We start from the raw sequence: 25341 nt of genomic DNA on the forward strand, positions 1-25341 counted from the left end.
TTAGCAGGATGCTTTCAGAAAGGCCTGGAGAGACATGAACTGATGCTAAGGGAAGTAAGTAGAATCAAGAGAACATTGTACATAACAATAAGAGGATTATGTGATGATTAAGTTTGATGGTCATGCTTTTTTCAACAATGAGTAATCAACAATTCAGGCCAATTTCAATAGACCTGTGATGAAGAGAGCCATCTACATTCAGAAAGAGCACTAAGGGGACTGAATGTGGATCACAACATAGTATTTTCACCTTTTTCATTGTTGTTGTTTGCCTGTATTTTGTTTTCTTTCTCATTTTTCCCTTTTTGATGTGATTTTTCTTGTGCAGCATGATAAATGTGGAAATATGTTTAGGAGAACTGCATGTTTAACCTATATATTGGATTATTTGCTGTCTCAGGATGTACCTTGACTAGTTTGAAAAATAGCATAGGCTCTTCCTTTGGCTCTGACTTCTCTTGTGGCCTGAGAGAACAGCCAGATCTTTACCATTATGAGCTTACTGCTCAGGGCATCATGAGCTGTAATTGAAATGGAGAACACAGTAAACCATCTGTGTCATTCACCTATTTAATATAAAATTATTTTTTGTTTTTGATAGCTGCAAAAACACATGTAGGAGATCTTGCTTTGAAATTCTTGGAGAAAATCATAGATTTCAATGACATGAGAAAGTTCACAACTGCTGTTGTTAAACTCAGGAGCTTCATAGTAGTAATGGTAAAATCTAGATTCACTGAAAGTCATTCTGTTCTTTGCACTCTCTTGATAACTCTTCTAAGAGGCATGGATCCTCTCAGTCTCCATCATCATGAAACAAAGAATTTGAGCTCTCCTCTGGAGAAGCACTTTCATCATTGGAAGAAGGATGAGCAGCTTTCAGTTCTTCTGAAGATTCAATTTCAGCCTAAAGATACGGTATATTACACTTTCCCAGAATCATCTTCCTCACTTGTTTTAAACCGTTCCCAGTTCTTAGATTATGTCAAGATTCTACCATGTCATCTACACAATCCAGTCATTGCTCAAGATCTTATTAAAAAGCAATTCTGTCCTATTTAGCATGCTGAATTCAGAGTCTAAACAGGAACCACAATCTCTATATGCTGTCTTCTTCTTCTTTATAGGTATTATAGAGGTACAATCTGACAAGCTCTTTGTTAGTCTTCCCATCGACTTTCGAGAATTCAATGATATATCTGCAATGTAACTGTCTATACAAATAGTCAAATTGCATGAGTTTTCATTTCCACACTCCAAGCTATTAGCTTTCACAAGCTTAGAGAGTGGAAATGAAGTAGTTGATCCTATACAGTCTAGCAAACTGTTTATGCTGCTATATATATGCCTTTTTAGTAATTTTACCCACAACTGTTGAGATGCTGCCCACACATCTCATCAGATATGCCAAATGTAATGCTCATACATGCCTGTTTTTTGATGTCACTGTCATCCTCCAGTTCACTATCTATAGAAGTTTTATCCACAAAAATCACTTAAATTGTCAGGTTCATAGCATACGTGTGTGACTCATGAGTTGGGTCACCATTCTTCTCAGACTTTCCACTCATGCATGTTGGAGTTGCAAAACCATCCACATTCTCTAATTTACTGAATGTATACATATGATTAGAGATAGGATCTCTAACCCCAGATATATTATCCATTTTTTTTCTGATCAAATATGTTAGCTGTACTGCTGAGGAATATGGATTAAGTTAGATCATTGGCATTTTTAGATTTTTTACTGTGCATAATTGATCAGTGATATCCTCTCAGCAAATCTGAACAGCAATGTTACAAATATTTTTATTGTGAGACTTCACCTATTGCATGTTTTTTTTTCCCCCCCTGAGGAAATTGGGGTTAAGTGACTTGCCCAGGGTCACACAGCTAGGAAGTTTTAAGGGTCTGAGATCATATTTGAACTCAGGTCCTCTTGACTTCAGGGCTGATACTTTATCTACTATGCCATCTAGCTGCCCCCTGTTGCATAATTTATTGTACTTTTTTCAGAAGATGAATTTTCAGAAAGTGGCGATACAATAGTCAAGATACAGACTCATCTGAGAACTAGGAACTAGACATACCTCTACTATCCTATGATAAATATCAACTTTGTTTTTCAATTCTCCTACATGTCATTCCATTCAGTTTTTTTCCCTGAAATCACATGATTTTACACTTTATAATGGTTTCCTGGCTGTCTGAGTTTCACAGGTTTCTGTATTAGATTGTGATATAAGTAGTACTTATGGTACAATAGGTACAATATGGGACTGCCATATTGCTGGTTTTGGAATCCACATATATCTCTTTGGTTTAAAATGTATTGTGAAGTTACATTAGAAAGAGTACTAAAGTATAAGTACAAAAGTACAAAGAGGATTTGGAATATTTTATTGATTTGCCATGGTAAACATTTCTTTGGATTCTGGCATTACATTTTAAGTGTAGAATTTTCCAAGTATGTGCCTTTTAAAAAAAATTTGATGGGATTTCTTTCCATCCCTTGTCCTGTGATCTTATCTGCTAGGATTATTTCTAGGTCTTTGAAATTCAAAATTGGCTCTGAAGACACCATTCTTGGGAGACACATGACTTCATCTTGCCCTTAATTCTATACAGCATTCAGAAGAAGCTCATTTCCTGATGACTTAATATAGGGAGTCTATTGGGCGTTAAGTACTTAAAGGCCACATCTGGATTTTGGCCTGAGGTCTTCATCTTTCAGCATCAGACTGCAGACTGCACGATGCTACCAATCAAAATATTGTCATTTATTTTGCATGAAGTATACAAGATCAGAAGAGGGACTGGGGATGAAGTTAGGAAAATATTACAAATTTTCAGAGTAAAAGAAGGAAAATCCTTCTTTTCATCAGCATTGTTACCCAGTGGCACCGTCATGTTTGCAACTTCTGTAAGCTCCTTTTAGGCCCAGGTTTCAGTCCTGGTGCTGGGCTCTCTATGACGATGTTGACAACTTTTATTGAACTCTCACTCAGAAACTGAAAAGTAGAGATGTTTTAGTAATCCGTGATACTGAAGAAAAAAGGAGGGGACTCCAAATATGAATTATTTCCTCTTTGCATGTAATAAGATTAAACATGGTTCTAGATCCATATTTATGCAGGAGCACAAGAGAAGGATGCAACTTGGTTAAGTATTTAGTTCTTATCATTGTTGAATATTTAATGAATGAAACTTATGGTGAGGTAAATGGTTCCATCTGTGGTGCTAAAAAACAGAACATCTTCATGTCTGAATAAACTTTAAACAGAAGTGGTTGAGCAGCCTGTAATCATTTCAATCGACTTAAGATTTAGGATTCAACTGCTCATTTAACTGGAAGTACTTTCTCCTGAATAGCCAATCTCTTATTCTTTGCATAAAATCATGTTAGACATGTTTTAGATGGAAGTTTCTAGCTAGAGTTAAAGGACTGTTGTGAGAATCCCGTGAGATGATGTATGTAAAGTGCTTGGTAAATTATAGAGTTTTTAAAATGTTAGATATCATTAACAATATCATATAATTTGATACTTCACAAGATCCATAATTTCATCAGTTGGGGAACTTTTTGCTGATATAGATTGCAACCCTTCTCTATTTAAACAGGCAGTCTTAATGATTTACTAGGACAGAAAAAAAGTTAGCAATATTTTCGGGGTAAGATTCTTCAAATTTGGTTGGGATCATTTTGAAATGACAGAAACATAGTTCATCACCATTCTCTCTTGTATCATCAGTCTTTTCCTGTCTATTGGTTACTTCCCCACTGCTGACAAACATGTCTCAAAATGTCCTCCTTGTAGGGCCATAATCAAGGCTTTTCCATCTTTGTGGAATTTTACTTGTATTGTAATGACATAATTTTTTTTTTTTTTTACCTAGTCAAGGTGATATTCATGAGATGATGAGAAATTGAAATGTAATTTAGTAGAAAGTCAAATGGCAAAATACCATGTTACTTGGCACTAAAGGGGAATAAAAATATAGATCGATAAATAATTATTTGCTATATACTTTTCATCCTTAAAGATAAATTATGGTGCCATACCCTGATGTGAAGCTGAATGAATTGATAGGCAATGCTTCTATACCTTCTTTAGCAACTTACTATCCCACACTACACAGCAGATCTTCCAAACGTTCTAACAACTCTCTTTATATACTCCAAAGGTTCCCCTATCCCTAATATTGAGAATCTTGCCTCATATTTTACGGTAAGAAAAAAAATCTATTTACTGTGAACTCCCTCTTCTCTCCTGTTCCTCATATCACTAAGATGCCATGTGCCTCATTTGTACCTATTTTACCTGAAGAGATGACCCTACCTACTCCTTATTGAGGCAAACTCATCTACATGCACAGGTTGATCCTATTAAATTACAATTCCTCCAACAAGTTATACCACCTCCTGTTTGCCTTCAATTTTTAAAACCAATTTGCCTTTTTTAAAAAAATCTCTTATCTTCATTTTTCTTGTCTATTGATTCTCTATTGCCTAAAATTTCCTAAAAACCCTTACTCAATTCTTTCATCCATCTTAACTATCATCCTACATCTCATCTGCCCTTTGTTAAAGGTTTTCAGAAGTTTTTCTACAATAAATACATCAACTTCATGTCTTTTTATCCTCCTATCTTTTCATGTTCTTAAAGTCTTATAATCTGGCTTCTGATCTCATCCTACCACCAAAACCTCTCTCCCAGATTAACAATGATCAGTTGTCAATAATAACTGTCAAATAACAATCATCAAACCCAGGAGCCTTTTCTCAATCCTCATTTTTCTTTACTTCCCTGATTACTTCTGATTACTCTCTTCTTCTTACTATCCTCTTTTCTTCGAGTTTTATAAACAGCATTATCACATAATTCTTCCTTTCAAATAACTACGTCTCTGTCTCCTTTTCTGGATCCTCATCCTAACTGTGAATGTCCTACCAGGTTTTGGCCCATACCTTTTTCATCCTTCCACCATACTACTTTACTTAATGATCTCAACAATACCCATAGTTTTGATTATTATCACTATTCTGACAGTTCTTCAATCTACCATTCAAACCTCCCATCTTACATATCCATTCAGACATCTCAAATTGGATGGATAACAGACATATTTTAAATTCAGCACATCCAAAACTGAGTTCTATCATCTTTTCCCCTAAACATTCCCTAACCCCTTCCAAATTTTTCTCTTACAATTGAGGACAGTGTCTCATGACTAGAGTACAGCAATATCTTGTTGGTAAGTCTGCCTGCCATGGGTCTCTCTCTATTCCAATACATCCTATATTCCAATGCTAAAGTGATTTTCTTAAATTGTAGGTCTAACCATACTACATATACCCCATCCTGCTTAATAAAATGGAGTGGTTCCCTATTAGTTCCAGGATCAAATTACAAGGCCTTTTGTTTGTAATTCAAACTCAACTCCTTGATCCTGTCTCCTAACTTTTCAGTCTTTGCATGGCTTATTCCTTGCTACCTATTCTTAAATCAAGTGATACTAATAAGACACTCTACCATGTTATTTTAGGCATTTTCCCTATCTCTCCTGCATGTCATGCCTAAGTTTTCATGTCCAATTACTGAATTCCTAGATCCCTTCAAGTCTCAACATAAATTTCATCTTCTACATGAACCATTCTTAATTCTAGTGTCTTCCTTCTGTTTATTATTTCCTAATTAACCTGTATATATCCTGTTTGTACATATTTGATTGCTTGTTGTCTCCCCATTAGATTATAATTTCCTGGAGGCCAAGAACTTAAAAAGAAATTCTTTCTATTCCTGGCACTTAGCACAGGGCCTAGTACATGCTAAGTGCTTAGTAAATAACTACTGAAATTTAAAAAAAAATTATTAAGCACTTTTGATGTGCCAGACACTGTCCTAAGGGTTGAGGATAAAAATAGAAAAGTAAGATTGTCCCTGTTCTCAAGGAGCTCATATTCTGATGAAGGAGACAAGACAGATAGCAAGTTTTTGCAACATGCCATATGGAAAGAATTCTTGGTCCTTTGGGTACAGTTGCAAAGCAGATGGTGATGCATCTTCTTTAATGTTGTTTCTACTGGTAAAAGCATATCTGCTTTTGATGTTGAACCATTTGACAGCACCAAGGACTCTGGTGGCAAAAACTTTTTTTTCCTGGTCTTTAGTAATTGTGGATGCTGAAAAGATTGGGTTGCCAAGAGGTGTTGCCAGGTCATGTCCCCTTGAAGGTGGCTCCTTTGGATGATGTGTGTAGGGCCTGGGCTGAATACAGGAGTAGTAGTCTGGGGCAAAGGCATTCTCTCAGATCTTGGGCTTAGAATAGATGGCAATTTCTCATTGTTCCATACCTTTTAATTTTGGGGATGGGGAGGAAGAAGGGCCTTTTCTTTTATTCATAAAAATTGCTCCCCTCAATGATGGCTATAAGATCTGGTGTTTTGAAGCACCTTGGAATTTATAGGGCAGAAAATATAGCTGATTGTTCCAAGGTATAAAGATCATTATGGTGATAGACTGAATGTCTTATTAAAGAATCAGCTTCCCTAACTACATAATACCAATAATAATTACCAATAGACTGATCACAAGTAACAGTTAATTTGTCAATGATAACTCATAAAACAACTTTTAAATGTTCTTCAGACTTCCATGATAACCCCCCACTTCTGCAGTAATAATGGTAACATGGTTTAAAATGGGGCATTGGCTACTGATTCATACACCATTTTAGAAACTTACAAACACTATTTTGGCACTCTATGGTAAAATAAACCACATAAATACTTACATTTTGCTAAAAATGAAGTCAGTTGATTAGAGAGGGCCAGAACTCTGAAAAAGTGTACTTGAATCAAAGACAGCAGGGTGCTTATAGTTAAGCACTTACTCAGTGTGAGATAATGGTTCTCTAAACATATACTTAATGTGATAGAGTGATGTAATGACTCGCTTAACAGTTGGTGCATGCTCAGTGTGCTGTAGTGATGTAATCGTACTGAGGTGTTTAAGAGAGTCTCAAACACAGGAGAGTCAGCCACAGACACAAAGAAGACGCGAGACTCCAGATTCCAGACTCTGGACTCCATCTTTGACCAGACTCATGGTGGCTGTCCTGCCTTCATCATTTCTCCACCTAAGGACCAAGGTCCATCCAGAGACCCTCCAGAAAGCTAGCCTGGACATTACAGTCGACACTAGCAAGTTGTTAATAAGTTAAAGAATGAGATTTTTTGGCAAGATGATTAAGAGGTTGGGCATAAACTCTCTACTCACTTAGCTTAAAAAAGACCACCAGAAAATGCACCAATTTAAATAATAAAAAAAAGAAAAAGGGAAGAATGCACTCATAAATCCCCACAGAAAAACAAGCAGACTGAAGAAATAAACAAGTAAAACATAAATGGAAACAAAAACTTCCAAATAGAATTTGTGGAAAAGAAGGAGGGAATGAAAGAAGTTTCATATATTTTAAGTATGGTTAATTCACAAAAGGAATGTTTATCCTGGAAGGGGAATAGGGAGAAAACCGATGTAAAGATGAAATACATCAATAAATGTATTTTTCAAAATATTTTATGAGAGGTTCTACATCTGTATTAAAGATCCCTTTGAGGAAAATAAAATCTAGATAGATTGAGATGAATTTGCCAAATCATCTGATTATCAATAGCAACAAGATACAAAATAAGATTACAAATGCTTGCCAAAGCTGTTCATCACTACCATGCAGGACTCCTAATAGATAAGAAGTTCTTCTAGGTGATTACATTTTCTGACTCTCAAGACACATTGCATTCTAAAACTCTCAAAAGAGAAGAGTCTAGATATCAACAGATGGAAAACAAACAGATGCCTTTTATCTAGATTATGATAGACCAGAGGGATGTCTATCTCTGAGGTCTCCTATTAATGATTTTATTAAATTCAATGAAACAAATCACGTATTGAGGACTTACAATGTTCAGAGAACTAAGTTCTGGGGATACAAAGGCAAAAGAGAAAATAAAGGATGTCTAAATAATTCATTGATAGTATCTTACTTGCAGAACACAGTTAGGGAATTATGTGGACAATGTAGATCACATAAGAAGATTATTGCTTATTTACCACTCCCAAAGTTTGTGTTCAGATGACCCAGGTTTCATCTTGGCTCTACCACTTATATGATTTTGGACAGAAGCACTTAAACTCTAGGTACTACAGTTTCCTCTCTTTTATAAAATTAGTAAGTTCACCTAGATGACCTCTAAGTTCCCATCCAAGCCTAAATTTATGATCCTAAGATTTTTCTTATCATTCTAAGAAAATGTTCACTACTTCTTTTGTAATAGTCTCCTAGCTAGTATGGATGTAATTTTTTTTTTGTAAAGCATCTAGTAAAATGGGATTCACATAGGGTGGTCTACCCAATGAAAACATAGCTTAGGAAAAGAAAGATATAAGCTGATAGTATAGTGCTGAAAGGTCTTTGGTTTATCATACAAACCAATTATTCATTGATAAGAGAATCACCTGCTCAATATGGTATCTTCTACAATATGTGAATAAACTATCACCAAACCAAATATACATAATTTCCCAAAGAGATCTAATGTCTGATGTTCCAACTACCATTATAAAAACTTATTTCATCATTAGTTTTCAAAAGACAAGAAGGGAAACTTCTCACATGTAGCATTCAAATCATCAATATTAATTACTTAAATTAATTAAATTAAGATAATTTAAATACTAGGTAATACTGATAAAATAAAAGGCAGTACTGGAACTTATAGTCATGGCCCTTTATGGGTTAAAAACTGTAAACATCTTATCTTTTGGGGGTTAGCAGACAGATTTTAATCCGATAATATCCAAAGGCAACCATTTATACAACAGAAGAAAATTATCTGGGGGGAGAAAAAGGGATTTTTTTTTTTTTTTGGCAGAGTGACAATCATTTTGCAAACATTTTCAGAATGAGATTGACAAGCAGGCTTCTTGCAATTTTAATGAAAAGATCTGCATAGGCCAGTTCACCAAATATTCTGTAGTTGAGTTAAATGAATTTCCTTTGGTGGTGATACAATAAGAAGGCAAATGATGAAGAAGAAATTAAATGTCATCACCTTCCCAGAAATACTGCAGGCTGCTTGTTATGACGATATAAGGGCCAATGTAGAGCCTTGGAATGAAAAAGAACCATGTGCCTACATTCTATTCCTGTCCTTACAAATTTCAGATTTTTTTTTTTTTGCAGCTATCGAAGAAAGATTTGATATTGTTGTTGTCTAAGCACATTTAAACTTCAGCTGAAATAACTGCCAAGTGATTCATGCCTATGTAGGTGAATATAACGATTGTATCTGGAGCCCCAGTGCGCCATTTTCATTTCACTTTAAATAAAAAACAAAATGTATCTATGTCAGTCAGTGCCCTTCTGCTGTACTCAGAGGTATCCAACAGGCTACAATTATGATTGTGAAGTGATTGTGTCACATTGGAGGAAGGTTTATTGCTTTTGAGTCTGCTAGGCAGTAACACATTCTGTTTCATATTACTCTTTATATCATTGTTTGGCTGTGACTAGAATAATCAAATGCCATCAAATGCTGTCAAATTCAATTTACAGTATTTTTCATTGAAGCGGGCTTTCTGCATTATATTTCCTGTTTTCCCTCTCTATAGCTGCCATGGAATACTCAACATAATCATGAGCTTTATTTACAAAACCAACAGAGTGAAACCACGTTCTGGGCTATAACAGATACTTTATTTCCCCTTATTCAGAATAGGGATTTGATGTGCTTTTCTCATACAATTAGCATTAAGTAGATGAAAGAAAACTATTTCCAGAGGATGGGCATTTTTAGAGCCTGCACTAATGTGCTTAGCGTAAAATGTAAATTCACATTAGTCATTTTTACATGTTCATGTTGTATTTGAATCAGAAATATTATTCTTCAAATTAATGTTTGCTGAGAAGAAATTTGGCTTGCTCATTTTCAGTAATATCATTTACATAACCAGAAGTTCAATAATACTTCCTCTTTTGGCAATTTTGCTAAAAACTCTTAATTCTTCTTGGAAATTTCATTTTAAAATAAGGGGCTTGATATGTGAAGCTACATGGGGACAAAGATCAAGTCTAAAGTGTAAGGATCTTGGGCTGGATTTCATCACAAAGATCATTGAATTTAAAGGCTGATAAGAAACCTTTGTCATGCTTCATACACTCAACATATTTATTGGAGGCATTTGTCTGTATGCATATCCTTTATGATATTTTCTGTCAGTGTTTTCTATATTAGACAATTAACTCCCAACAGTGATTCAGTTCAGATTGCTTTGTACAAGGTTCTTCATGATGTCATATGTAGACAGGTGAGGCTCTGAGAAAGTGAGATATGTTGGTAAAAGCTCCAAACTCTTGAGACTTGGCTTCTTGGCATAATGCTATCAATTCACAGAATGACTGTGAAAGTCTCTGTTTGTTCCTCAATTTCCTCAACTATAAAATTAAAATATTGATCTATGTGACTTCCAAGAGGCTGTGTAGTACATAATGCACTGACCTAAGAGTCAGGAAGGAGTCAGGAAGTTGAATTTTGTGCTTTGGATATTTGCTGTATGACCCTATGACAGTCACCTGACCTCAGTGTGTCTCAGTTTCCTCAAATGTCAAATATAGGGGGAAAAAATAACACCTCTTCTCTAGAGTTGCTGTAAAGATTAAAAGAATCATATCTTTAAAGCACTTAGCACTGTGCCTGGAATATATCAATATTCCATCAATAAATCAAAATTCCATCAATAAATCCTTTTTCCTCCCTCTCTCCCTCTTTCTTTCTTTCTTTCTTTCCTCTCTCCCTCCCTTCCTCCCTCTTTCATTCCCTCCTGCCTTTCCTCCTTCCCTCCTTCCTTCCTTCCTCTCCTCCCTCGTCCCTTCCCTCCTCCCTCCTTCCTTCCTCTCTCCCTTCCTTCCCCCTTCCTTCCTTCTTTTCTTCCTTCCTTCCTTCCTTCCTTCCTTCCTTCCTTCCTTCCTTCCTTCCTTCCTTCCTTCCTTTCCTATCCCTTTCTTCCCTCCTCCCTTCCTTCCTTCCTTCCCTCTTCCCTCTTCCCTCCCTTTCTTCCTTCACTCCTCCCTCCCTCTCTCCTTCTTTCCTTTGTTTAATTCTTTAAAATACTTATTATCAATTATAATGAGACTACACAATAAGGAAGAGGAGGAAAAAATTCTTTAGTGAAACCTGTTCACTTTTGGAAGCAAAAGGAATGTGAATGAAAAGCCAGCTCTTAGGAAGTAAAGAGAAAGTATTGCATCCCTGACAAAATGTAAATGATTGAACTGTTGAAATCCTGAAAAGCAAGAATGATCTCTGTTTTATAAAGACTACAACCTTACATGACAAAGAAGAGTTACATCAGAATGGAAGAAGTGGGGCAAAGGTGTGGCAACAAAAAGAAGTATGGATTTGGAGCTAGATAATTTAGGTTCAGATCTCAGTCAGGCCTTCTATTTAATAAATATGTGACTTCAGGAAAATCACTGAACCTTTCTGTGACTCAGTGACCTCTGAAGAATGAGAGGAATATTTTCATTTTAATAATAAATACATAATCTCTGATTATCTTCCAGCTCTGACTCCGATTCTTTTAAAAATTTTTTTTTATTTTTTGCTGAGGCAATTGGGGTTAAGTGACTTGCCCAGGGTCACACAGCTAGAACATGTTAAGTGTCTGAATCTGGATTTGAACTCAGGTCCTCCTGATTTCAGAGCTGGTATTCTATCCACTGCACCACCTACCTGCCCCTCTGACTATGATTCTATGAAATCTTTAATTAGTACCTTTCAAAAAATCATATCCAAATTAATAGTTGGGTGGTTTAAACTATACTTTCCAACTTTTAAGTGAATATGGCATTTAGACTAAAACCAAATGTCTCATACAATAATTACTATTTCTTTATAATCTATTGTTAACTGATCATTAATTGGTTACAATAAACCAGGTAGTTTGATTCAATTTACTGGTTAGATCTGATCTAGCTTAATAAAGAATCAAAACAGTCAGTCTACTTGTACATTTGTATTCACAAATTAAATGAATGTGTCTCTGCATAAATCTCTCCTCCCCTGGTCATCATCTAGGAAGTCTTTCTGTGAACAAAGGGCACAGGGGCATTCCATCACACAGGAATCCTGTAAATGCTTAAACATTGAATAAGAATAGTTAGAGTTTTACCGGTGAATAAAATAGTGGATGATGACTCCATTTGGCTTTTTAGGTGGTAACCATCTAATCAATATGCTGGTAGGTCCAGTTGTCACAAGAAAAGGAGAGTTCAGATACATGGGAGCTGCTTCAAAAGTTGTCACCAAGGTACCACTGCTGACTCCACAGCCATCTGGAGAAAAAAAAACAAAAAATACATTTTTCAAGGAGGGGATGAGGGAAAGGATCCTACATTTGGCAAGTTTGGACTTCAATGTTATATTTATCCATATAAATCTAAAAAAGAGAAACTGGAAAATTTATTAACCAAAACATTTAAAAATGACTGCTAATCTTTGTGACTAAACTGAGGACAATCTAGTTCATTATATAACTGATTGTCTGCCATCCTCTCATTTCTAAAAGAAATAACCACTGAGGCCACTATATATGAGATAGAGTACTATTTCTGCATCTTAACTTTCACATGGAATCTTATAATAAGAGATAATTTCTGGCAATCAGCACAAAAATTTGTTTGAATTTTCCAAGCAAATGAACATTAAATATATATTACTATCCTTCTAGGGAAAAAAATTAGCCGACCTTTTATACAATTATATTTCTAAGAAAGTTATAGAACCTTGTTTATATTCATAATGATTATCTTAGAAAATAATTTTAAAGCATCCTGTAAAAACTAGTCTCTGTTTCTGGATGTTAGCTTCTATTACTTCTTTTTTTGCAATACCTTTCCTCTAATATATTTAAGTTAAATCAATATTGTAAAATTTAAGAAATATATATTATATATAAGGCAAGGTACAATTTTGTAGAATGAAAACTACATTGAATTAAAGGTCTGCCTCTGATATGTACAGGCTTTGCCACTCTGGGAAAGTTACATAACTACTCTGCTCTTCAAAGAAAGTTTCAAAGAAACTCTTTGAAAAAATAACTTAGAGAACAGGTACTGATCTATATTTGTGGAAAATTGTTTTAGTTTTGAGAGTTCTTAAAATTAATGAACTTGCAAACATTCTTGAAAAAAAAAACAAAACATTCAGATTGGCATTGGAGATATAACGATATAAAACACTCCCTACCCTCAACAAGGTTCTTTTACTATGTATTTGTTGAGATGTTTGGATAGATCAATAGATTTATATAGAGACAGGCATACATAGAGATTTGTATAGATAGACAAATAGATGATAGTTAATTTATTTTATTTTTTGTGTGTCATCTGTTTATTTTTTTTTTTAAATAATAGCTTTTTATTTACAAGTTATATGTATGGGTAATTTTACAGCCTTGACAATTGCCAAACCTTTTGTTCCAATTTTTCCCCTCCTTCCCCCCATCCCCTCCCCCAGATGGCAGGATGACCAGTAGATGTTAAATATATTAAAGTATAAATTAGATACACCATAAGTATACATGACAGAGCCGTTATTTTGCTGTACAAAAAGAATCAGATTCTGAAATATTGTACAATTAGCCTGTGAAGGAAATCCAAAATGCAGGCAGGCAAAAATATAGGGATTGGGAATTCAATGTAATGGTTCTTAGTCATCTCCCAGAGTTTTTTCACTGGGCGTTGCTGGTTCAGTTCATTGGAACTGATTTGGTTCATCCCATTGCTGAAGATGGTCAGGTCCATCAGAATTGAGCTAATAGTTAATTTAAACAAATGGATTATAAAAAAGACAGATGATTTATGTAGATAGATCTGGACAAGTAGATAGGTAAACAGACAGATAGATTAATAGATAGATAATGTATAAATGGATAGATGATAGATTGGCAGGTAGATAGATAGACAAATAGATGACAAAAGAAACAAGATAAAAATATGAGCTATTAGATAAATGAACATAATTTTTTTTACATAGGTTGATCCTCAGTAGTTCAAAAGACTTACAAGATATTATTAAGATCTCTTGTTAAAAAATCATTTCCCCCATAGTTTGTAGATCTAGAGTTCAATTATCTGGTCATATTATAGGGTTTAATAAAATTATAGGGAGTCATTCTTAGGCTCTGTAGTCTCTGATGTTTTCATAAATAAAGGTCAGTGGTTATCCAACATCCTCAAATACTCTTATTTCTTCTTTTACTAAGGTTTGTTTTCATGTCAACACACAAAACCAGTTTTGTTATCTGAAATTCTAACAAGTAAAGTAACTGGATTTCTACTTTTTTTAAATGCTCCAATGAATGTGCTAATGAAAAACAAAAATTATAAGTCAGGAAGAATATTTGAGAAGAAAAACCAGCAAAGGGCCTGGATAATATTTCCTACTTACTACATTATCAATGTTGACTTGGATATGATTGATTCCATTCATATCTATAGTGTTTCATATATGCATGTAAGAATTTGTTGTTACAGGAAATTTTATGTGAAAATTCATATTAAAGAAAAATTTTTGAATATAAAGAATTGTTATAAAGAGAAATTGTAAAATATTTACTTGAACAAAATTTATTTTTCAAAAGCCATGAGAACAATGCTGAATCTAGTCTTTTTTTTTTTCTTCAGATGTATTATAAACTGTAAGTTTTTTCTGAGGGAGAAATTTCAGATCCCAATTAAAGATTGATATCCATTGTCTTCTTCTTGTTACTCAAATGCTGATAGATCATACCTTCACTTGTTAGCTGGTATGGTCACATTATCAGCTGATTTCAATATTATAATCCATAAAAATAATGAAAGAGGTGATGTTCTGTTGAGAAAAAATACCACATCCTGCACTTCCAAGACTCACAAAAATATTTCGGTGTGATGTTTGCCACTGCATAAATATATGTTTAATCAATTGAATTTAACTGCTCTCTTCTAATCACATGGAAAATCACAAGCTGACTTTATGTTAAAAATCAATGAAAGAATGATCTTGACAGACATGACTGAATGTGTAAGTGAACTTGGATAAATGAGGGCAAGAAAAGAAACTAGAAAGATCTTCAAGTCAATAATGTTTATGTTTTAAGTAACCTGTAGAAAGCACTTTTGAAACTGAATTGTAGTGTCATCATATTTCAGCTGTTGAGAGAAATCATAGAAACACAGGTGACCATGAACTCTTTATAAATTCCACAGGAAGCAATAATAACTTGAAAAAATTGAAATTTCTAGTGATAATATATTTTGGGAGTTGTAAGAATAGATTGGGTAAATTGATATTAGATTATATATCTGAGGTAATGTAGAAATAGTCAGATCCAACAATAGGATACTGAACTTGATATATATAAAGGACTTAAAAATGCTCACTATTGAGCAAAATGGTGTGAGGACCAACATCTACATTTTCTATGTCTCATATAAAATATGCATGTTAGAAAAAGTTAGAAAAAGTGATTATCAGAGACTGTTTCCAGTAGTTGAAATGAGATGCATTACTCATAGCTATCTGCTTTCAAATCAATAAATGCATATAAAGCACCCATACCAAAACCATACTAGGAGCTAGAGATTAAAATACAATAGAAATAGCATAGCCCTTGACCTCAAAGATTTTATACCTTGTAGGGGGATAAAACATATACAAATATATGTCTTATCCATAAAAAGAAATGCATGCCTTATCTTCCTAATCCTGGGTTAATGCTGAAATAAGTATATGATTTTGGAAGATTTAGGGCCTAAAATGTAACTGACTAAAATGTAACTGAATGCTTTATCTGTCTAATTTTCAATAAAACAAGTAAAGCTTAGAGAAAGGGAGGGCTTGTCCAAATGTTGATATTACTGACTACAAGCTGCTTATTAAAGGATATTCAATGTATATAGATAAAGGTTAGACAAGTGTTATAAAATGGAAAAGGTTTATTCAGATTTAATCCAATATTATAACCACAAAAAGTGGAATAAACTAAGTTACATTTATATTTTATGAAGCTTTTGTATTCCTCAGTTTGCTTTACATTTCTAAAGACTTTCATATGAGTGAGTGTTTTTCTTTTAAAGTACTTTATAAAACAGGACTTTATGTTCACACACACAAAAATGCCTAACATTTTAATCTACAGTTAAATATTCATGATAAAGTGCAGAAATATATAATGCACCACTCAATACTAGGCTGATTTTTCTAGGTAAACAGTTCACTTCAAAAGAGAAATGAGATGTTAGCTATTTTAGTTATATTAAAAATATATGTATTCATTTTTTGTGGGGAGGGGTAAAATTTGATACTTGATTCAGCCCAGACAAAGGATATGAAGTATGCTCACCATTATGACATGCTTGTATCCTTATTTCATACTGTGTATATGGGGTCAGATTCTTTACCACAGTAAAGTGATCATAACCAACTGGATAGATCAATGGTGTCATAGTTCCTGGGTTAAGTAAGACATTATATTCCAAAGGCATTCTTTGAATGTGTCTCTCTTCTGAAAAATAAAAACAAAAGTAGAATAGTCTAGAAATTCTTGCTAATTAACGACATACATTTGTGTATTCATTTGTATACAATATCGTATATACAATATATCTGTACACAATATACATTTGGAATGAACAAATTCTTAGCAATATACATTTCAAATTGCATTGTTAAAAACTATTACTATTTAAATGAATTGTAATTTTATGAGTATTAAACTTTATGAATCAAAGACCTATGAACGTAGATGTATTTTTATTAGACACAGAATATATCCTTGGTGATCAGAAAAAAATAATTTATAGTCTTTTGTCTTTAAAACAGATCCAGGATAATTAGAAAATGTTTCATAGTTTTCCCTTAGCTGTACTTACCCCCAAAGTACATAAAAATACCAGTAGTTTTGCAAGTGATGATAATTTTTCTATATGGCATTGTGTATAGCATCCTGTTTGACATAGATCCTTGACATAATAGCCCATAAAATATCCAAATCATGGTCTACTAGAGTTTTCAGTACATCAATTATTGAGCCAGGACAGTCCACTCTGTCAGTGAGACTTATAGACCTGTACATGAAATTCATATGAAATTTGTGTCTAAGAAGTTTTAGTGCTCACAGTTGCTGCTTTTGAGAACAAGGTCCAAAACCATATTTAGTCTCCTCAAACTGTAATGAAATTAATGATTATGGAATTATATGATTCTGTATCATAGAGAAGTTGTTATATTTTCTGAATGCAAAAAGGAATCCCCTCCACATAGACCATATTCTCTTTTTAAATTGTTTCTTAAATGTTTTTTCTACAATACCAAAAGATGAAGTATTTTCATCAAAAGAAATAGAGAGATCATATGGTATCTTGGGATAGAGATCTTGCCTTTAAGCAAGGGAGACTTAGGTCAAATCTCACTTCTAACATATGCTAGCTATGTGAATTTCACATAAACTCTCAGTACATAGGCAAATTGTTAAGACTAAGTAGCAGAGAAAGTGCAAAATTCCACTGGTAAAGTGAATTTCTTCACCTGGGAGCTCCTTATACCATTCAACTACTAAGTCTTATCCCCTATTATACATAATGAAATTTCTATTTAGTTACATTGTCAACATAATAGTAAATAAGATTATAGATCACTGGCCCAAAGATTTAGAGCTATAATGAACTCAATGTTATCTAGTCTGACTCCTCAATTTTGTAGAGGATAATTCTATACGGAGAAGTGGAACCTGAATTCAGATATATTGCTGAATTCAGATGTATTGATTGCTCTTTTCTCTTCCCTGCTAAATGCAGGACTTCATACATATAGCAAAATATGACTCAAAAAAGTCACTCTGATTCCAATCAGTCTAGAAGTAATACTCAAAAAAGTATGAGATGAAATGGAAAAGAGAACTGTATACCTTGAATATGCATTCAACACAGGTTAATTTTTAGGGAGAATGGGCTAACTACACTGAAAGCATAATTGAGGGTAAGAAGCTAGATGGAGAAATTTTACTTTGAATCTGTGAATATTATTAAGAAACTCTTAAAATGTGAATTATTAGAGATACTAATGTTCTAAAGACAAACCAATGGAACAGATATGCTTGCCTACATAAGGAAAAAGCAGGGAGGCTTGAGCAATGGTGGGGTTAAAGCAGAAGTTAGGAAATCTCTTGGATATATCACAAAAGAGATTAATGTATTCAGCAGGGAGGGGGTAGATAGGAATAATGTTTAATACATCTTCCAACTTTGAGTCTATAATTCTTGAATCATAACTTTGCTTACATCTGAGTCATAAAATCTTAGAAGTAGAAGTGGCCTTAAAAATCATCAGGTAGAACTCTCTCATTTTATAGGTGAAAACCCTGAGATCCAGGTGAGATTGAATGACTTACCCAAGTTCACATAGCTAGTCAGAAATCAAGCTAAGATTTCTTAACTTCACATTCAATGTTTTTCTCACTACCATTTATTATATATTGTATCTTCTTGACATCTAAACAAATAATAGATTAAGTCAACTCAATAAAAAAAATCAGTTAAATCAACTAAAGTTTTGCTTTAGTAAATACAATAACAATACTAAGTTTAAAGTTTTTTTTTGGTTATTGTGTTTACAATTCAAGGAGAGTGAGGTGAATAGTACTAGACTCTCTGAACCACTGCTGCAGCCACTAACAAAAGAGCAGTCACTGCGTATGCTGTGCACACCTGGCCATAACAGTTGCTGCCATCACATCATTTTTGAATATAAAGAGCAGACACATATAATAAAGACACCTTCCAACAGATCACTACAGAGAGAAAGTAGATTAGCAAAGCTTTAAAAAGGATTCAGCAGACTGAAAACTGGAATTACTTTAATAGAAAGAATTTAAAGAAATTTGGGTTTGTATTGTTTAGGAATCAGACTGGAACCAAGTAAGGAGAAGGTAGAAGTTTTTAAATAAGATTCTGTAAACTTGTGATATCAACAAAATTTTAAATTCAGAAAGATTCCCCTTTCTACTATTAATCCATGACATGATTTTAGGTGAGACTTCAGTCAACAGGCTGTCAAGGTAAAGATCAAAGAAGTGTGAGATTATGGGTTGCATACCCATTTCCACTTCACAGACAATTAACACTAATTTGGAGTTTTCAAAATTAGAATTTGTGATTTGAAAGTGGCTGGGATGATATTTGTCATTGATGATACTGACAGTATTGTTTGGGAAATGCATAAACATTTAAAAGTAGAAGATAGTCACAGAGCCTAGAGTGTCGTGATAGTGGATACAACACAGTGGACAGTATTGTTGAGTTTGTATTCAGAGAGAACTGAGTTCAAATATAGCCCAAGATATTTGTTAGCTGAATGACCCTAGCCAAGTCACAAGTTTTTAAAACCTCAGTGTCATATATAAAATGAAGGTAATAATTGTGCAAAACTTCTAGGATCAAATGAAGTAACATTTATAAAATCCTTTGTAAATCTTAAAGGTTTACATAAACATTACTATCAGTGGTATTGTTATATCATATACTATATTATATATACTATATCATATATGCATGTATGTATAAAAATACATTTTATATATATATATATATAATTGTATGATATAAGTAAATCCCTTTAGTAACGCAACATTCTGTTACTCTAGCTTAAGTTAAGTGATCTTGAATAAGTCATGTCTTTTTCTTGGCCTATGTCCTTAGTTAAAAAAAATGACAAAGATCTACTAGATCAGAGGTCCTTAAACTTGGAGTCCTTAATTTATTTTTATTTTTTATTTTTTTATTTTTGCTGAGGCAATTGGGGTTAAGTGACTTGCTCATCAAGGTCATACAGCTAGGACATGTAAAATGTCTGAGGTCAGATTTGAACTCAGGTCCTCCTGGCTTCAAGGTCAGTGCTCTATCCACTGTACCAGCTAGCTGCCCCTGAGTCCTTAAATTTTTTTAAAAAATTTGTTAACTATTTCAATATAATTAGTGCCTTTCATACCTCTTGTATTTTAAGCAATTAAAAACATTATTCTAGAAGAATAGGCTTCTCCATTGCCTTTGCCACACTGACAAAAAGGGACATGAAATAATAAAAATTTAAAAACCCTAGCATTAGATGATTTTGGGGATTCTTTTAAAGCTTAAATCCATATTCTTTTGGAGTAACTATAGGAGTTTTGTATCTTGACTCCAGGATAGTGGTATCATTTTGGTCTTCTTTGAGAGTGAAGGACAACTAACATCAAGAATTTCAAAATAATAAAATCTAATTTCTTTGTAAGAATTTGTTTCTGGAGACTTTCCAATAATTAACCTAGGTCTTTGTTTCCCCAAGTGAAATACAGCATAGTGTAGGGGATAGAAAGCTAGCCTTGGGGTAAGAAAAACCTAGATTCAAGTGCTATTTCTGATATATCTTGGATGTGTGAACCTTAGCAAGTTACTTAGCCTGTCAGTACCTGAGACAACTTTTTAAGACTCTCAGTTATACATAAAAGGCACACTCTCAGTTATACAGAGAAGGCACACTATTGATTAAGGGAATTTTTATGCAATGAAATCATAGATCTCATCCCCACCTCTATCCCTATCCCCGTCATTCAGAAGTCAGTCAACCTGCACATGGTGGGTGTGGGCAGGCAGTATAATAAAAATTCTAAAAGACCTAGCATAAAAGATGTCATCAAAGAACTGAATCAGTGACCTTTAACTACACTGTGGAAGAAATCTATTGCCAGCCCCTATTGTCTTGCTAAAGGGAGCTCTCTGTTGAAAAAGGGTATCACTTCCATTTGATGAAAGGGATTGTATTATATTAAAAAATTAAAAATACACACATACACACACAAATACCCCCCAAAACACCTTCATGCAGTTCTAAACAGAGCTATTGCAGGCGGATGCATTTTTTTTTAAAGCCTCAGTTAATGTGGAATAGATGCCCTTTATGTGTGATGAGTATGTAAACGGAAAATGCTTCTTTAAACTGTGAACATGACAGAAAGTGACATGCATTTAGTGAAGGAAAGGGGGCCCATGCTACTGTCATAACTCACAGGACAGTGACATGAAAACCTCCTGTGTTCTCGCCAACCCTTCACCATCTGCAATGAGTCTGAAGGTACCTAGCCCCCTGGTATTCTGATGCCGAAACGAAATGAAATGGGCATATTTGTTTAAGTCAACTGGGAGGCCACACGACTTGGTTAGTTCCAGAGTTCATAAATTTCTGTCAGAATAAAAGGAACCATGAAAGTAGAAGTGAACCAATTTAGCCTAAGTGCAAATGGCAGTTTTGTTATTTGGTGTCAAAGTTACCAGGAGCACAATGACAACCTGCCATAACACATTTTCATGTTCACTAAAGAACAAGGAATCCGTTGGTTAATATTCCTAGCAATACTCCTTTTCATAATTTACAACAACTAGATGCTGATAGGTTATTTAACATTTATGAAGTTAAGATGTAATCAGAAAAACCCTGATTATCTTTACAAATAAAAAAGTTAAATTATTCAACTTTTTTTTTCTTGGTGGCTTTATTTCACAGCAGGTGCACACTTTGCAATGGGACAAGTCAATCAAATGATATTTCTTTTTTTCCTTTTCTTTTAAGGAGACAGAGCAGGGACAATTCTATGAGGAAATCTATTAATTCAGCCTGACAGCCCTATTTGCTTTAAAACAGTGGTTGCTTTTAACGTGGCATTTGTAGCAAATCAAGCTCTATTCTCTTTATGGGTTGGAGGTTGTTAGGTATTCACCCTTTGGGGTTCAGAGGTGAAATGAGAGAGGAAGTATTGCAGAGTGGTTAGAGAACTGTTTTCAAGTTCCATCTCTATCACATATACTGGCTGTATGACCTAGGCCAGATTGTTTAATGTTTCTGTATCTCACCTACTCAGTAAGACCCTAAGTGGCAGGACCATTCCAATATTCACTGATAAAGGTGATTTTTCCATTGACAGTTTCTCATGATAAAGAAAACAGATTAACAACATTTACTACCTTAAACAAACATTTATTCATCACTTTTTAGCCCAAGATACAACTGGGTGGTACAATGGATGGACAACTGCGCCTCAATCTTCCTGAGTTTAAATCTGGTCTCAGATACTTACTAGCTCTGTGACCCTGGACAAGTCACTTAACTCTGTTTGCCTCAGTTTCCTCATCTGTAAAATGAGCTGAAGAAGGAAATGGAAATCATTCCAGCATGTTTACCAAGAAAACCCCAAATGGGATCATAAAGAATCAGACATGACTGAAAAATGACTGAATAGCAACAATAACATTTTCCCCTTGTATTAGGTGCTAAAGACACAATCACAAAAAGGAAACAATTTTTCCCCATAAGCAGCTTATATATTAGGGGGAGAAGGGAAACAATTCATATAAAATGCTTTTACACAAAGTAAAGATGAGTAAAAAAGGGGAGGGGAAAGGAACATCAACAACTAAATTTCCTTCTTCCTACTTACCTCCATCATATTCTTCACTCGTTCAGGTTATAGGATTAGAAAAAAAATAATCTGTGAGCTAAAATTAACCTGTCAATCAGTCAATAAGAATAGTGTGGCACAGTGAACAGAATATTGCATTTGTAGTCAGAGGACTTTGGATTGAAATCCCAGCTCTACCCCTTTCCACCTGTGTGAGCTTGAACGAATCATGTGATCTCTATGGTCATCAGGTGACTGACCTGTGGGAGGGAGGAGATGAACTGGCTGGTTCCTAAAGTTCCCTCATTCTCTAAGTCTATGATACAGTCGTTACCTTTTGGATAGTTGAGAATAAATGAGAACAGGCAACAAAGTTGAAGTGAAAACTCTGATCCTATGTGTGAGAAGGCTGGGGTTCAAGTCCCCAGTATTTAATATTTATGTATCAATAAGAAAGCCAGAGAATGGCAGGTTTTCTAACAGGAGGAAACTTCTGAGGTATTCTAGGCTTCCTTCATTTTATGGAAGTAAACTGAGACTTAGAAGGATTTAGGGAATTGTCCAAAATCATCCAGAGGCTAAGAAATGGGGGCAGGTTTCTAATTCAAAATATAGCATTCCTTAAATTCACTCTCAGTTTCTTCATTTGTAAAATAATAATACCCTCATTTCCTCATAAATTCATTGTGAAAATATTGCTTTAGAAATGTAAAAGTTACCTACAAATGTGAACTATTATTTTTCCTCCTCCCTCAATCTTTCTAGACTGCATGGTTCAGGTTCATGAAGGCAGAGAACCAAGTCCCATTTTATTGAAATATTATATCTTTCCTCAGCACTTCACAGTGTTCAGCACCTATTTCAAGTACTTGAGCTTTTTCAAGGACTTTTCATATGGTTACCATGGGTCCTCTCTTCACTAATGCAGATTACAACTCCTTTATATCTTAGAACATTCCCTTTGGGAGTTTTCTATGGCCAAAAAAAAAAAAAAAATGCAATCATCCAACACAGAAACTGCTGACAAGACTTTCCAAACATAGTTAGACTGGTCATTAGATGTCAAACAGAATCTCATCACCAGGTGTGTCCTTGACAGATTTTTAGTCTGGAAGGATTTACTAAAATTGGTCCTCTGCTGGTCTTCAATAATTCCAGGATGAGACCTCATAGTATATTTTAAAACAAAATGATTGTTGGATGAAACTCACAGAATCTGAATGATATGGAATTAGGCAGAGTTATTCCATTTCCTGGAAAGAAATATCATTATAGGATCATAAATCTGGCCACACCAGGACTGAGACCATACTTTCATGTCTAATAATAAATGACCTGGAGCTTGGTTCTAAATGTTGACAGATAAAACACCCAAAGGAAACCATATATAAGGCACATTTTGAATACAGGAAAAAACAATCACATCCAAAATCATAGTCACCAATCTCCCTTGTCTATAAACAGCTGGGTTGTTGTCAAAATTATAAACCAGTCAAAAGGTCCATTGGAGAGCTAATAGATTATTGATGAATAGCACTAAGTAAAGAGCAACCATGAACAAAACCTGAGTTGAAGAAGGACATGGCAAATCATTCTAGTGTCTTCATTTTTAATGAATGTCTAATTCATTAATAACTAATAATGAATAATATCTTCAACTTTAATAGAGTAATTCCATCAACAAAACTCCAATAGGAACCTGAAGCACTTGATGAGTCTTCTCAAACATCTTCAAAATCATATCTGGAAGCAGAAGCTAAAAGTTTATAATCCCTTTGCTTGTCCTTTGTTGTTTGGGTTGAGATTTCTCCTCTCTCTTCACTATCCACTCTCTTCACTCCCATTCCCCTTTTCCTGATCTCTCACCTACCATTTCTTCTCCATGAAGGTATTCTCATTATAAGTGTGATAATATATTTTCTGCCTAATGAAATAATATTTGTGAAGCACTGAATACAGGACTGGGGATATAGCAGGCACTTAATAAATGCTTATATCCTTCCTTCCCAGAATGTAATGAACTCCACCTTCCACTGTTTACCTCATGGGCTGGGTAAAATGATCAATTTAACCTTCTCTCATGTTCTCCAAACTCCTTCAATATGATCAGGATTTACCATCTCTCTCTTTATTGTCAAGCCATATTTGACTATCAGGAAGATAATTTGCTCAAGCCCTCTAGGCAATAAAATACATATGAGCTTGAGAGGAACATTTTCCCTTTTTCCCCCAATTGCTAGGTATCTGCGTCTTATGCTTCCAATATCAGTCTTGGGACTTCCAATATTAGACTTGGAATAAACATTTTTTTCCCCTGTGATTGCACTAGAGTTTCAGTGAGCAATAATGTTCCCTCCCCATCACCATCAATACCTTCTTTTCTCTAACCAGTGTCAAAGAATGAGAATTGCTATTCATTCCCTCTTAGAAAACAGATAATAATTGAGGGCAAAGGTTACTTCTGCAAAGAAATGAGTCCACTTATTGAATTTAGAGGGACAACTCTTCCCAATCTATCCCTACTGATGCAACTACAACTGATTCCAATTGCCCCATCATTGTCACCAACCTGTTCCTACTGCTTCTTAAGCATTCTTTTCTCCTTGTTGCTTATGGGCCAGGAAAGAAGAAAATGCTAATTACCCCCATTGCAAACATTTTGATGTTTATAATATCAATGAAAGAGGAATAAAACACATAAGATATACAAAAGCATCCAGGGATCCATGTCCAAATCTAGCTAGTTGATTTTCTACTTCATGTAAAAAATGGTGACATTGCTGGCCATCATGTTAGGAATGTAGAAGGG

General features: G+C 34.5%; 1 pseudogene; it reads right to left on the reverse strand.

Moving 5' to 3' along the window:
* Nucleotides 1–360: 360 nt before the first annotated feature.
* LOC116419111 lies at nucleotides 361–1836 on the reverse strand (annotated as a pseudogene).
* Nucleotides 1837–25341: the final 23505 nt, after the last annotated feature.

The sequence above is a fragment of the Sarcophilus harrisii genome, chromosome 4 (assembly GCF_902635505.1).
Source record: "Sarcophilus harrisii chromosome 4, mSarHar1.11, whole genome shotgun sequence".
NCBI classification, from domain to species: Eukaryota; Metazoa; Chordata; class Mammalia; order Dasyuromorphia; family Dasyuridae; genus Sarcophilus; species Sarcophilus harrisii.